Here is a 16,691-nt window from a genome sequence, read left to right as displayed (position 1 = left end):
GAAACAGAAGACAGCAGTGTCCAATTTTATATTCTTTAGCTCTATTGGGTACTGAAACCAAAAGGAATGTTAGTGCTCACAACTTTACAGTGAGGAGACAGGGCTTTTAAATTGACCAGGGTACAGTATTGCCTTTCTCTTACAATTAAACCTGCATTGAATATACAAAGTCTTTATTTTCTCAGTGCTTAAGGCCTTTACTGGGAGCGAAGGCTTCCATGCACTTAGGAAGATTTCAAAAGGTGATCTTATTATTCTCTTCTCATACTCAAATTGTGCTTTTCATCATATTTGCTGTCAAAATTTCACTCTTAATTCCAGATAAGCCCCAGGATAGAACATTTTAATGTGATCTGCTTAATTACTTATTTCCAATAGTCTACCACCCACATTTACCCTATGTTGTCTTTAATCTAGTGAGAAAAACAATTAGGGTGATCTGTAGTTCAAATCTTAAATGTCTCCCAAAGGCTCATGTTTTAAAGACACTATTGTGAAGTGGTAGAACCCATAAGTGGTAGGGCCTAGTAGGAGGTCTTCTTGTCTCTTGCATGACCTTTAAGCAAATAATGGAAGCCCAGGCCCCTTCTCTTTCTCTTTTGCTCCCTGACCATGTGGTGAGTGGTTTTGGCCGGACACACACTTTCTGTTTTGAAATGTAGTCTCACCACAGGCCCAAAGGCAATGAGACTAGCAGTTATGAACTTGAACCTCTAAAAGTGTGAGCCACACAAACTTTCTCTCTCTCTTTCTCACTCTCTCTCTGTCTATCTCTCCCCCACCCTTTGGTACTTGGAATTGAACCCAGGGGCACTTAAAGACTAAGCTGCACACCTAGTCCTTTTTTTATATTTTATTTAGAGATAGGGTTGCGCTGATTTACTGAGGGCCTCACTAAGTTGCTGAGGTTGACTTTGAACTTATGATCTTTCTGCCTCAGCCTCCCCAACCACTGGGATTACAAGCATGTGCCACCATGGCCAGCTAACCTTTTCTAAGTTGATTATGTCAGGTATTGGTTATAGCTGTGGAAGGCTGACTAACATGCTATGATAATCATTCCTTTAAGAAACCTGCATAGGACATTTTCAGAGTATGATGCAGAAGAGGGTGACAAAGAGAAAAGGAAGAGATTTAAACAAAGTAGATGAAAGTCTTTCAATAATAAATAGGGAGAGAATATTGTTCTGAAGTATAATAATAATGGTTCTTTGACATTTCAGAATCCTGAAGAATGAGAAAAAGCAAAAATTTTGTTCAAACAAGTAATGTACTCTTTTGTTTTTGAAAGTTTTGTGAATAAAAACAGTGTATCTGTTTTGTGCTGTTTTAATAAATGACCTCCCACTGGACACTTTCTAAAGAAAAGAGATATAATTAGCTTGTAGTTCTGGAAATGAAAGAGCATGGCACAAGCATGAGTTGGTTCTGATGAGGACCTCATGGTGTGTGGCATCACCATGGTGGGAAGGCCTTAGGAAGAGGAAGGTAGAACATGCCCTAGAGGAAAATCCTGTGGTGGAACAGGAAGAAGAGGCAGAGGAGGGACAAGTCATGCTCTTTTATAACAGCTTGCCCTCCAGGTAAGAAATTCATTTCCCTAAGACCACCTTAGCTCCTTCAGAAATGTAGAGTGCCCAGGAGCATTTATCTCTTAAAGACACACATTTCAATAGTATTGGGGAGCAGGCTTCCAGTACATGAAACCTGGGGAAGAATTCAAACTAGATCCAAACCGTAACAGAGACTAAGTACACAATCTGAGGCCTTGAACTAATGTTGAGTTCAGCTTTTCAATGAATTTGGAATGAGGAGCCACTGCAGGGCTTCAATAATTACATGGGCTCTAAGAATCTCGATCACAATCCCACGATGTCTGTGACAGTGAGATGTTGGTTGTGAGACCAAGATGATGAATAAATCTGAAATGTGCAGAAGGGTGAAATGGCACACCTGGAGATGGGTTAGAACTGAACTGGAAAGTTTGTTTGCTGTGACTGTTTATTTCCACAAAGACACAGTAAATAGAAAGGTGGACATTCTTATGTTTCCAAGGAAATAATAGGGACAGCTACAGGAAAGTGGCTTGATTCTGCATGGTTCTGAATTGGGAACTGTAGGTATGAATCATGTTTCAATTGTTTTCTACATATGTGACTTTAAATTATTTATATTACTAGTGTCACTGTTTGGCTTACTGGGAAATTTCAAAGAAGAAATGGTGACACTTAAACTTATTGAATAATTATATGGATGAAAGTGTTGTAATTGATGTCAATTTTGGTAACCCAAAGAGGAAATCACTCAATAAAGGAAAGCTATTGTTATTATTGACAGTAATATTTTTATTTTTATTACTTTCAAAGTACACATGTCTACTTCCAGATTTAAAATGAATAGCATTTTTATTTATCAGCTTATAACTGAGTTATATCCAGCTTTTAAAATCAAGGACCAGTAGCTCTTAATAGTGATATACTTGCTTTTTAATATTTTTTTTTTGGTGCATTATAGTTTTACATAATGGAAGAATATAATGTTACATATTTGTACAGGCACACAAAATAACAATGCAATTTGGCCAATTTCATTCTCCTGCCCTTCCTTCTTCTTCCCCCCAGTGATATATTTTCTTAGGTAACAGAATAGTTCTTGGATTCTGAAGAATATAGCTGAGAAGTTGTTTTTATACTTTTATATTATTCCTTAAAACATTTTATGTGTCTATCCAAGTTACCTCAAATAATCTACTTAGAGACCAACACTATGTTTTAAATTTGTTTTATATTGCTTAAAATGACAATTCAGTATATTTAAGAAAGTCAATAAATATGCCATGTAATCATAGCACTTTAACACTGGTATGAAAATTAGAGTGAACTTTCATTGTGTTCAGCAGATGAAGCAGAGACCTGGAAAGGCTACCTGACTTGAAAGAGTTTGCAATGTGAAGCAAGGCAGAGTCAGGCCTACGGTGAAACATCATGACCTCAATTCCTCATTTCCTCATCATAACACGTTGCTTCTTTGTACATTTCCCTTATATGTGTGAAATCAGAGACCAGGGAGCAATCAAGTTGCTTAGAGAACAGCAGTGATAGAAAAAACTCACAGACATAAAAGCAATGAATGTGGCAGGTACTCTAGAACAGCTGAGTGAAGATGACATTGGTCATGTATTTGTTACCTACTGCTGTATATGATTACCACAATATGATGGCTTAAAAACACCCACTTGTCTCATAGTTCTGAAGAACACAAATCTGTCCTGGCTTGACTGGATCTCTGCATAAGACATTACCTGGCCAAAATCTCTGTATTTAATAATTGAAGAAATCACCTTTATAGTCCTTTTCTTTAGGAATCTAATCCCTTGTGACTATTTTTGGAGGTAACTGCATTTTGTGTTTCACAAATTGCACAAAACTCTGAAGGCATAACCAAAGGTGAGAAAGTATATGCCTCCTGAGTTAAGACTGAAGACATGATTCTCTTCCTTCTTTTTATTTCTTTCTTTATCTCTTTTTTTTATTCTGGGGATTGAACTTGGGGGACACTTGACCACTGAGCCACATCAACCCTATTTTGTATTTTATTTAGAGACAGGGTCTCACTTAGTTTCTTAGCTTCTTGCTTTTGCTGAGGCTGGCTTTTGAACTTGTGATCCTCCTGTCTTTGCCTCCTGAGCAGCTGGTATTACAGGTGCACACTACCATGCCAAATTTTTTATCATTAGAAAATGACATATGTTTATATCATGTAGAAATAACTTATAGAGTAACACTTTAATTACACACAATTAATCACACCTCAACCAGAAAAGGAAAAGATCTTTCTGAGCATTTGAAACAAAATTTATTGCAGGGAATTGCTAGCATGGGAAGAAGAAAAGCTGAGAAGTCAATTAGGTATAGTATGGTGGCCTAACAAAATGCAACTCGTGCTATTTATGGAAAGGACAAAGGGAGATTTGTAGTTCTAAAGCTATGACTTATTATTCAGTGGGTACTAAAACCAAGCAGACTTCTCTGTGGGAACTCCAGCCAGCAACTATAGAAGCCACTTTATGTGATGCTGAAGGTGATGAAACATGTAGGCTTTTCCTTTCTGCTCTAAAGATGGCCCTAACATCTCCAATTGGCTAAAGCCAGGGAGGGGATTCAAATGACAAGCACTTGTAAGTCATCCCAGAGTGCTTTCCAGCCACATAACAAAAGGCAATCTATGGTTGGATATGAAGGTAAACAGTCTGAGGACCCAAGGATCCAGATCTTTGGGCATGTTGTTTAACACTATAATGTTGTTTTCATTCTTGTGCCAATACAATCCCTCCCCACCACTCTCTCAATTTCTCCTCTCTTTAACAGTGGTAAAGGGAAAACCAATAAATTGATATGCAGTAAAACATTTTAATAGCAAGCATGAGGCCCTGGGTTTAATCCATAGCACCATGGAGGTGTGGAGAAGAAATGGAAGAGGAACAGATTCAAAACTTCTAAGTTTTGTTATTTTTTCACAAGTTTTATCTTTGGGTGTATATTTGGATAATGTCTGTTCCTCCTCTGATGCCTCCAGTGTCTCAACTATTTCTTTACATTTTAAAATCTATGACTATACATTGTTAGCAAATTTTACTTTTCTCAAATAATTACTTTCTCCTATGAAGTGGTGCCCAAGTTAAACAAGGCTAAAATACAAAAGAAATACATTTAATAAAGTGATAACATCAAAAATCCAGAAATAAATAGTATAAAATGTTAGCAGTAATTTACTCTGCATGGTAGGCTTATAAAAGTGATTTATAGATTTATAAATTTAACTTTTTTCTATGTTTCTAGCTGAAGTTTGTAAAATGGACATTAACCACTTAATAGAAAAAGAAAAATAATACTTTTATTAGAAATTGGTATCCATATATTTGTATAAATGCCCTTTCTTTTTATTGGAGTAATCTTAAAAGGCAAAGTATAACAATACATAAAATAAATATTAAATAAGAAAGATTGCTGAAGATTTAGCAGTGATGCAGTAAGTTTACTAATATTTGTTCTTTTAGATGGAGAACTTTTCCTCCCCTGAGTAAAGAAGTCAGTAGAAAAGCAGACAGTATTATTAAAGTAGGCATCCCTACACAGTCTTAGGGAATATTATAATAAAGTAAATAGAAAACGCAGAGAGAATGAGAGACTATTCCTCTTTTAGTCAAATTTTCTGCTATTGTGTCTAAAAGACCTGGTAAGAATAATTTTAGAGGAGGAAAAGTTTATTTAAGTTCTCACGGTTGCAGCCGTTTTAGTCCATAGACAGCTGGCTCAATTCCTCAGGGCTTGTGGTGAGTCTGAACATCATGGCAGAAGAGTGTGTGGAGGGAAGCGGCTCACGTGGTGATTGGGCAGCAGAGAGAGGCCCCACTCACCAGAAGCAAAATATAAACCCCCAAAGGCATGTCCACAATGACCCACCTCCTCCAGACACAGCCTGCCCACCTTCACTTTCCACTCAATCATCCCAGGGGATTAATTCACTGATTGGTTAAGACTCTCCTAACCCCATAATTTTTCCTGTAAAGCTTCTTGCATTTTCTCACACATGACCTTTTAGGGGACACCTCACATCCAAACCATAACAGTTCTATTCTGATGTCTTCTTTGGTTATAGTTTAAACTTATATTAAAATAATGACTATGCACTGTTGACAGCCTGTCCTGTATCATGGGTTGTGCTAATGTCTTTGCATATATATTCTCACACAGCATGATGTGGAAAGTTTGAATCAAATCCCTCCTTTAAAAGAAATAAATGCCCAGACATATTTAACTATAAAAGAGTATTCTCAGGACTTGCATAAAATCCTACAGCCAGGAAGATACTCAGTGGGCAATCAAATTCATATTTCCTCTAAAAATTTTCCTTTGACTTCCAAAATGATGACTCTCTATTCAAATTTTTAAATTTGAATAACTATTTTGATAAATATTTTGATTATGTTCTATTGAGCTTAGAGATCTATATCATCTTACTGTTTAGAAAGGATTTTTTGTCTTTTTTATTTATTTAATGATACTGGGGATTAAGCCCAGGGGCTGTCTATATATCCCCAGGTATTTATTTTTATTTTGAGATAGGGCCTCACTAAATTTTCCCACACTGGCCTCCAATTTAAAATCCTCCTGCTTCAGCCTCCCAAGTAGCTAGAACTACAAGTGTGTGCTGCCATACCTAGCGCAAATCACTTTTTGTTTGTGATTAAGAATTGACTAGAGGAGTGGGGGGAAGGGAAAAAATAACAGAATGACTCAAACAACATTACCATATGTAAATTTATGATTACACAAATGGTATGCCTTTACTCCATGTACAGAGAAACAACATGTATCCCATTTGTTTACAATAAAAAAATAAAAAGATAAAAAAAAAAAGAATTGACTAAAAATGTGAGTGAAGTTTTGTCCAGTTTGGAAATGGTTAGAATTGTCACTGAGGTTGCTGTTGGTATGAAGAGAGAATTTGACAAACTGCTCTCAGTCAGTGTTCTCAGTAATTGAAACTTTACTATGAGTGGCATGTTTGTTAGAGCCAATGGTAATGATAATAAGAAATTTAAAGAAGATAAAATGAATGGTGCTCCTTCTCTTGTACTTCATACTCAAAAATTACCTGGTAAAGTGACAGAAACTGAAGTTATTGCTTTAGGCTTACATTTTGGTAACATGACCAACATTCTTATGCTGAAAGGGAAAATAAAAAACCAGGCATTTTTGGAACTGCAAACAGGAAGCAGCTATTACCATTATGACTAATTACTGTTCTGCTATGACACCTCATCTCTGTAATCAACCAATTTGACACCTCATCTCTGCAATCAACCAATTTATATCCAGTACTCCAATCACAAAGAACTAAAGACAATACATTAAATCAACATGCACAAGCAGTGCTTCAAGCTGTGACATCTGTTCAGACAGAAAACACTCCTCTTAGCAACACCACAGTTATTGGAAGTGCAGTGACTTCAGCCCAGAGACCAGCACTTAGAATAATTATTGACATTATGTACTTCCCTGTAACACTTGATGTTCTTCATCAAATATTTTGTAAGTGTGGTGCTGTATTGAAGGTAATCACATTTACAAAAACAACCAGTTTCAAGCTTTACTCCAGTATGGTGATCCAGTACATGCTCGACAAGCAAAACTAGCCTTAGATTTATATTTATAAAGAATATTTATAATTCTTCCTGTACTCTAAGGATTGACTTTTCCAAACTTGTGAATTTGCAATTAAAATACAGCAATGATAAAAGTAGGAATTATACTTGACCTGAACTTCCATCCGGAGATGGGCAATCTGCATTGGATCCAGTTATTGCTGAAACATTTGCCAAGGAGACAACCCTGTTAGCTGTTCCAGGATCTCTGAGTCCTTGGGCTATTCCAAATGCTGCTGCAGCCACTGCTGGATGAGTGGGTATCCCTGCAGTTTCAGTTGGTGGCAATACAGTCCTGTTGGATAGCAATTTAAATGAAGAGGTGTTTATGGAGATGTGCAGCTCATGAAGATTTTGTACAAAAAAGACAGGGCTCTACTACAGATGGCTGATGGAAACTAATCACAACGTATTTTTTTAAAATGAAATCATGATCACTTTATTAATTACACAATAGTTACAAGGATTAACTTAAGAGTTTTTCTCTTGCTTTTTACCAAGAAAAAAAAAGTTTATTTTTTTCACAAGGTAACTGAATGTCATGGTTGTATTAATAATCTGTTATTTGGTTAGATGATAAAGGGTACCAATTTTATTATTATACCTTTTAACTCATATGTATGCTGTATTTAAAATATAATTATTATAAAATTACAAAACACTATAAAATATTTTGTAATTAAAAATGAGAAAAGTGAAATATATTGATTTGAAGATTTTAATGAAACCAGATGTCCCTGCCCATTCCTAGCACTATACTTCCCCATCTTTTTTTGTTCTCTTTTTTTATTCCTAATAAGTACACATTAATTTCATTTGGGAACAGGAAAAATGTGAATATTTCAGAGTAATCTTAGTAAAGTAATATGGGTATTGAAATTTTTTTTTACTATCTTTTTTTGTCAGGGATAAATATTTTTTAAAATTTTTTTCATACAGGTTTATAGAATAATAATCTGTATCATTCTACTGTCCTTCCTATCCCCACCACCCCATCCCTCCCCTCACTCCCCTACGCACAATCTAAAGTTCCTGCATTCTTCCCTCTCCTCCCCACACTATGGATTAGCATCTGCTTATCAGAGAAAACATTCAGTCTTCAGTATTTTGGGATTGACTTATTTCACTTAGCATGATATTCTCTAGTTCCATCATTTACTTGCAAATGACAAGAATTTCATTCTTCTTTAAAGTTGAGTAACATTCTTTTGTATATATATACCACATTTTCTTTATTCAGTCATCTTTTGAAGGGCATCTAGTTAGCTATTGTGAGTTGAGCTGCTATAAATATTGATGTGACTGCATCACTCTAGTATACTGATTTTAAGTCCATTGTGTATAAACTGAGGAGTGGGATAACTGGGTCAAATAGTGGTTCCATTCCAAGTTTTCTTAGGAATCTCCATACTTCTTTCCATAATGGTTGCACCAATCTACAGTCCCACCAACAATGTATGAGTAACTTTTCCTCCACATCCTTGCCAACACTTAACTATTGCTTGTATTCTTGATAATTGCTATTAAGACTGTAGTGAAATGAAGTCTTAGAGTAGCTTTGCTTTGCATTTCTCTAATTGCTAGAGATGATGAACACTTTTTATATATTTGTTGATCAATTGTATTTCTTCTGTGAAGTGTCTCCTCAGTTCCTTTGCTCATTTATTGTTTGGATTATTTGGTTTATGGTGTTAAGTTTTTTGAGTTCTTTATATATCCTGGAGATAAGTGCTCTATCTGAGGTGCATGTGGTAAAGATTTTTCACATTATGTAGGCTCTCTCTTCATGTTATTGATTGTTTCCTTTGATGAGAAAAAAATGTTTAATTTGAATCCATCCCATTTATTGATTATTGATTTCATTTCTTGTGCTCTAGGAGTCTTGTTAAGGAAATCTGGTCCTAAGACAACATGATGATTTGGGCCTACTTTTTCTTCTATTAGGTGCAGGGTCTCTGGTCTAATTCCTAGGTCCTTGATCCACTTTGAGTTGAGCTCTGTGCAGGGTGAGAGATAGGTGTTTAATTTCATTTTCCTGCACATGTGTTTTCAGTTTTCCCAGCACCATTTATTGAATAGGTTATCTTTTCTCCAATGTATATTTTTGGTACCTTTGTCTAGTACAAGTTAACCATATTTATGTGGGTTTGTCTGTGTGTCTTCAATTTTGTGCCATTGCTCTACATGTCTATTGTGGTGCCAATGCCATGCTATTGTTGGTACTATTGCTCTATAATATAACTTAAGGTTTGGTAATGTGATGCATTTTGCTTCACTCTTCTTACTAAAGATTGCCTTGGTAATTCTGGTTCTCTTATTTTTCCAAATGGATTCAAGAATGCTTTTTCTATTTCTATGAAGAATGCCATTTATATTTTAATAGGAATTGCATTGAATCTACAACACTTTTTGTAATATAGTTATTTTGACAATATTAATTCTGCTCATCCACAAATGTGGGAGATCTTTCCATTTCTAAGGTCTTCTTTAATTTCTTTCTTTCGTATTCCGTAGTTTTTATTGTAGAGGTCTTTTACCTCTTTTGTTAGATTGATTCCCAAGTATCTTTTTGAGACTATTGTGAATGGGGTCGTTTACCTAATTTCTCTTGCAATGGATTCATTGATCATGTATAGAAATGAACTTATTTATGGGTATTGACATTACATCCTGCTTCTTTGCTGAATTTTTTTGTGAGTTCTAGAGGTTCTCTGGTGAAATTCTTTGGATCTTCTACATACAGAATCATATTATTAGCAAGTAGTGACAAGTTGAGTTTTTATCCTATTTGTATTCATTTAATTTTGTTCATATGACTGCTCTGGGAAGAGCTTCAAGGATAATGTTGAATAGAAGTGGTGAAAGAGGTCATCCCTGTCTATTCCAGTTCTTAGAGGAAATGCGTTCACTTTTTCTCCACTTAGAATGATGTTGGCCATAGGCTTAGCATGGATAGCTTTTACAATGTTGAGGTATGTTCCTACTATCCCTAGTTTTTCTAGTGTTTTGAGCATGAAGAGGTGCTGTATTTTGTCATATGTTCTTTCTGCATCTATTGAGATAATCATAAGATTTTTGTCTTTAACTCTGTTGATGTGATGAATTATGTTTATTGATTTCTGTATGTTGAGCAAACCTTGCATTCCAGGGATGAACCAACTTGATCATTGTGCACTATCTTTTAAATATGTTTTGTATGTGATTTGCCAGAATTTTATTGATAATTTTTGCATCTATATTCATGAGAAATATTGGTCTAAAGTTTTTTTTTTCCTTGATATGTGTTTGGCTTTGGTATAACGGTGATACTAGCCTCATAGAATAAATTTGGAAGGGTTTCCTCCTTTTCTATTTCATGGAATATTTTGAGGAGTATTGGTGTTAATTCATCTTTGAAAGTCTTATATAACTTGGCTAAGAATCTGTTGGTCCTGGGCTTTTCTTGGTTGGTAGCTTTTGATGGTGTCTTCTGTTTCATTGCTTAAAGTTGATCTTTGTAAATTGTGTATGTCCTCCTGCATCAGTTTTGGTACATCATGTACCTAGAAATTTGTTGATGTCTTCAAGTTTTTCTATTTTATTTGAGTATAACTTTTCAAAATAGTTTCTAATTGTCTTCTGTATTTCAATAATATTCATTGAGATATTTTCTTTTTCATCATGAATTTTAGCAATTTGAGTTTTCTCTTTCTCTTTGTTAGTGTGGCTAAGGATTTATCAATTTTATTGATTTTTTCCAAAGAACCAAGTTTTTGTTTTGTCAAGTTTCCAATTGTTTATTTTGTTTCAATATCATTGGTTTCAGCTCTGATTTTAATTTTTTCCTGTCTTCTGCTGCTTTTGGTGTTGATTTGTTTTTCTTATTCTAGGGCTTTGAGATGTAATGTTAGGTCATTTATTGTTTACTTTTTATTCTTTTAATATATGAGATTGATACATTGAACTTTCCTCTTAACCCAGAGATTTTGATGTTATAAAGGTGTTCTCATTTACCTCTAAGTATTTTTTCATTTCATCCTTGATTTATTCTACGACCCATTCATCATTCCATAGTGTATTGTTAGTTTCTATGTGTTAGAATAACTATTTTTTATTGATTCCTAATTTCAGACCATTCTGATCTGATAGAATGTAGAATATTATCTCTATTCTTTTGTATTTACTAAGAGTTGTTTTGTGGCATAAGATATGGTCTATTTTAAAGAAGAATTTATGTTATTCCAAGAAAAAAGTGTATTCACAAATTGATGGTTGAAATATTCTATATATTTCTGTTAAGTGTAAATTATTGATTGTATTATTTTGTTCTAGTGTTTCTTCACTTAGTTTTTGTTTGGAAGACCTGTCCAGTAGTGAGAGAGTTAAAGTCACCCAGTAGTATTCTGTTGTGTTCTATTTGATTCTTGAAATTGAAAAGGGTTTTTTTCACATACAGAGATGCTTCATTGTTTGGAGCATAAATATTTATAATTGCTATGTCTTACTGGTGTATAATTACCTTCAGTAGAATGAAATGACCTTCATTGTCCCTTCTGATTAACTTTGGTTCAAAGTCCGCTTTATCTGATATGAGGATGGTAGGCCCTGCTTGTTTACACACTCTATACTGGTGATATGGTTTTTCCCATCATTTTACCTTCAGTCTGTGGATGTCTTTGCCTATGAGGTGAGTCTCTCTGAGACAGCATATTGTTGAGTCTTGTTTTTTTAATCTAATGTGCAAGTCTATGTCTTTTGATTGATGAGTTTAGTCCATTAATATTTAAGGTTATTCCTGATATAACCTGTATTCCTGGTCCTGTTGGTATTTTTCTGGCTTTTAATCTGATTTAGATTATCTTTTGACTATTCCTTTAGTGTAGTTTCTCCCTTTGTTGGTTTTCACTTTTTTCCCCCCATTTTATCCACATGGAGTATTTTGTTGAGAATGTTCTGTAGTGTAGGCTTTTTATTTGTGAATTCTTTTAATGTTTGTTTATCATGAAAGCTTTTATTTCATCTCCATATCTGAAACTTAATTTCAGTGGATATAAAATTCTTGGTTGGCATCCATTTTCTTTAAGAGCTTGAGATATGTTGAACCATGACTTCCTATCTTTTAGGGTCTGGGTTGAGATATCAGTTGAGATTTGAATTAGTTTTCCCTTAAACATAATTTGCTTTTTTTCTCTCATGGCCTTTAAGATTTTTCTTATTGTGTATTTCAGTCATTTTTATTTTAATGTGTCTTGGTGTGTGTCTGCTGCAGTTTTGTACATTGGGGTTTTATAATCCTTATGTATTTGATTTTCTATTTCATTCTTTAGGTGTTAGAATTTTTCTGATCTTATATCATTGAAAACCTTGTGCATTCCTTTTGTTTGTGTCTCTGCTCCTTCTTCTGTCCAAATGACTCTGAAATTTGGGTTTTTCATGTTACCCCATAATTCTTGGAAGTTTTTTTCATGGATTATTACCATCCTTTCTGCATGATCTCTTCCTTTTCAATGTTAAATATTTTTACTTGATTATCTAAGGTTCTGTCTTCCAAATAGTCTTGTCTGTTGGTGATGCTTTCCATTGAATTTATAATTAGATTTATTAATCCTTCATTTTGAGGATTTCTCCTTTTTTTAATCTCTTTTTTGAAGTGATCCTTTACTTCCTGTATTTTCTGCTTGATCTCACTCTTTATACCATCCTTTACTTTGCATATCAGGTTAACAATGTACATTCTAAATTGTTTCTTGGACGTTTCTTCTATTGTATTGTCAGTAGCTACTGTTATTGGGGCATCTTGGTTTGTTTGTGGCAGTTTGTTCCCTTGTTTTTTCATCTTGCTCTTGTGTTTTCTCATCTAGTTGTATAGGTCTGAGGCAATACAGATTCTACCATGTAGGGCTAAATTTTCACTGAAAATTTCCAGTAGGCTGCATTTAAGAGGGAGACAGATATCAATAGCATCCAGTGAAAACAATACACAGCCTCAAATTGAATAGCTCCCTGGAAGGTGTCTATTGCCCTCTCACTATAACCAACAATAATGAGTTCAATCACTGTTCACAATAAAAACAGAAAATTTGCCAAATGGATTTACAATCTCAAATAGTGGACAAAGAAAGAACAGAAACAGTGCAGGACATGGTGTTTTTGAGTGAGAAAGAGAAAAGTCAAAAACAAGAATCCATAGGAAGAGTGGAAGAGGAACCAACAGAGATTGGCTGCTCTCTGGACTAAATGTAGAAAAGGAATGTAGGAAGACAGGGAACAAGAGGAAGAATACATATAAAGAGAAGAAAAAATTAAAAATATAAGAATATACAGAATATATAGCAGAATTGCAAAATTCCATGCATATATTACTGTCTTTAACCAACTGATGCACATAATATACCCTGCTCCAAATATGGTGGAGATAGATGCCAGAGAAGAAAAAAATAAAAATAAAATAAATCTCAATGGAATATTGAACAATTGTTTCTGTTAGTGTCCAAAAGCTACTCAGTCCTGTGTGTGAGTTCCCACAAGCCTCCCTGGCCCAGACAGGCCCTGGGGGACTCAGTTACTTTCTCACCAATCTGGGCCTCAGAATCCTGAGTTTGGCCACATTGCAATCCAAAGATCTCAATTCCACTGGAATTTGGAGAGAGACCACCAAGAATGATCAATCCTGAGAAACAGTAATCCACACTCCCAGAGGAATACCCCAGCAGCAGACAAACCCACAGGCACCCTGACACTGAAACTCCAGGCCCTGGCTGGTGTCCCCAGATAGTAGAAGTTGCACCCCTATCAGTTGCAGCAAACCTAATGACACACCAAACCCCAGGCTCTATTCAACATCTCAAAATATATATGTCCATATCCAACCCGTTCCAGGTCTCCTTGATTGTGGATCTCTGGGCAGTGGTGGTGTGATAGTAGCAGGAATCAGTGGCAGCAGGCAGAGGGTCAGCAGCAGCTGCAGACGTGTGGTGTTGGCAGCAGTTGGTGTGTCTGTGGCACCAGTTGGACTGGCACCAGCTTTGGTTACAGCTGCAGCAGCATCCAAGAGGAGACCTCCAGGGGACCTCCAGGGAACGGCAGCTTTAGCTGCAGCTGTGTCAGCAGTAGCAGCAGCAGTGCAGGTGGCAGCCAGGTGTCCAAGGCAGCATGGAGAGCAGCAGACCTCTGGGTGATGGTGACTGAGATAACAGCAGTAGCAGCACCTGGAGAAAAAAACCTCTGAGCACCTGCAGCAGCAGTGTCAGTGGCAGCTGTGTACCAAGAGAAAACCTCTGGCTGATGGTAGTGGTGCCCATGACAGAGACACCAGGGGAAAAGACCTCCAAGCATCCATGGCAGCATGAGCAGCAGTGGCACCCAGAGAATACACCTCTGGGCATCTGCAGCAGTGGCCTCCTCAGAAATGTTTTGAGTACCCAATCTACCTCATGTTCTGCAATTATCTAGTCTGTACTTACATGTTAAAAGCTGGAATACAGGGTTTTTTTTTCTTAGCTTCTATTCTTTCAGTAAGCATAGTGATCAAAGAAATGAGTAGGTCTCCCTTCTGCTAGCTTGATAACCCTGCATGCAGGCATCAGGAAGACTGTCACTGATTGGAAGGTCTTGCTGCTTGATGTCTTGTTTTTACAATATTTTTGGAAATGTGTTAACCCTGGAGTGCTCTCCTGACAACATGGCCCTCAAGTCTGTCCACATCCTCTTGGTTTAGGCACATAAACATAACCCAATCAAACCAGGTGGATGGTGCTCTGTGGTAGAAAGAGCCCGGGCCCTGGAATCAGGGAGATGGGATGAATCCCATGCCTTCTGGACACTTGAAAAGGACAAGTCAGCCTCTTCCTCACAGGTAGAAGTGATTAATGGAAGGATTGATGAACAGCATGGGCCTTGGCATCTGGCAGACACTGCTGGACTTGATGGACAATGTCCTTTTCCAGTTCTGTGACTATAGGTGTAAATTTAATGATAATTCAATGCACATACACACACATATACAGATACACCCAATGAAGGAATGTCATCCCAGTTACCCAGGCCTGAGCACCAAATGGTAGCCCAAGCTAAAGTTCAGTGAAAGGGCAGACTGTGTAAACAAAAGTTGTCACTCTGTAGTCACTACAAGTACTTAAATGGAAATTTTTTCTATACCAATATTTAGCAGCAAATATGTGCTTTTCTTGGTGAAAATACCAAAGACTAGAGGAGAGTATGGCCACTTAATCTTATTTACTTTCTTTTAATTCTGTGGTAAATGCATTAAACTCATTTAAAAATGTGAGCAAGTGAGAATGTGGACACCCCTTTTCCCCACAAAGAGAGCACTGCTATCACTGTGTGAGCACACAGCCTGCCTGAGATGTACAGGTGCACATGTTTGTTCATGTGTGTGCACAGGCAACAGGACAACAGAACACCTTCCAAATGGAGGCATATATCATCATGGTAACTATCAATACCAAGGGCCAGGTGCTCTGCCTCACCTTCCTATGTACAGGTGCCCAGGAAATGACTGTGTGCTGTCCAAGGGATAGGGTCAGAGAGGAGACTGAGAATCTTTATGTGGAGAGAGTCACCACTGTACAGAGGCACCCACCCTAGTTTCTTTCGGAGAGGAAGATGGGGCCCCAGCTCCCACCCCATGCTGGCAGGGAGGTGTTTTCATGGGGCATCATCCAGAAAGCCTGGAGTGCACCTTGGAGTCAGGAGAGGTCCTTAGAGGACTGAGCGTGACCCTTCAGTTACTCTCACTGGCCACCCTGCCCCTGCTCCACAAGGGTGCCAGGTTGCAGAGGGACTGGTCTGTGCTGGCAGAATTTCCTGGGGTCAGGAATGCAACAGTGTCTCTTGTGGGCCAAATGTGGCTCATCTCAGGTTCTGCCTAATATAGCTGCCTGCAGAGGCCAGTGGAACTAGACCACATGCCAAGGCCCAGAGGAAAAGCACATCTTCCCCGATCCAAAATTAGGGCCAAAAATTCAAGCCTCCATTTTAACCATCTACCAGACCCTTAGTCCCCACAAAGCCAGATACCTAACCCTGACTCAGTACTGTTTCCTTTCCTCTCTCCATCCAACCTTGGGGGCAGCAGTGAGTGAGTGGGGGGGCAGGTCCACCTACCCTCTGCAATCTTCCAGCCTAAGCAGCCCAGGTGGACAGGGTGCTCACTTCTCTGTGGCAGTATGGGAAAGACCCAGCAATGAACACATTCAATTTGATGGAAAGAGGAATTAAGCAGTCTCATAATTTCTTTGATCCAATAAAAGATCTTGGGCTTGGGTTTTTCTTCTGGTCCAGGAAGTCATATTGCTCTCAGGCATGGAGAAGAAAGGAAGGTGCCTTGGCCTCTTCCTGGTGTCAGGCTTTTGCTCAATTGAAGAGTGAACCACCTGCTGCTTCTCCCTCCTCAGGAAGAAAACCTTCACCCCAGTCACCAACCTGAGCCATTGGATGCCCATGTGGGAAAATTCTTCTGAGTGAGCTCCTGGTCTCTGAGCAG

At 37.3% G+C, this 16,691-nt stretch overlaps 1 pseudogene; it reads left to right on the top strand.

Annotated features, from left to right (window-relative positions):
- Positions 1 to 520: 520 nt before the first annotated feature.
- On the top strand, positions 521 to 7,633 carry LOC124974610 (polypyrimidine tract-binding protein 2-like; annotated as a pseudogene).
- Positions 7,634 to 16,691: the final 9,058 nt, after the last annotated feature.

Source organism: Sciurus carolinensis, unplaced genomic scaffold (genome assembly GCF_902686445.1).
Source record: "Sciurus carolinensis unplaced genomic scaffold, mSciCar1.2, whole genome shotgun sequence".
Taxonomy (NCBI): domain Eukaryota; kingdom Metazoa; phylum Chordata; class Mammalia; order Rodentia; family Sciuridae; genus Sciurus; species Sciurus carolinensis.
The sequence above is the reverse complement of the archived record's forward strand: the minus strand, read 5'-3'. Positions and strand labels throughout refer to the sequence as shown.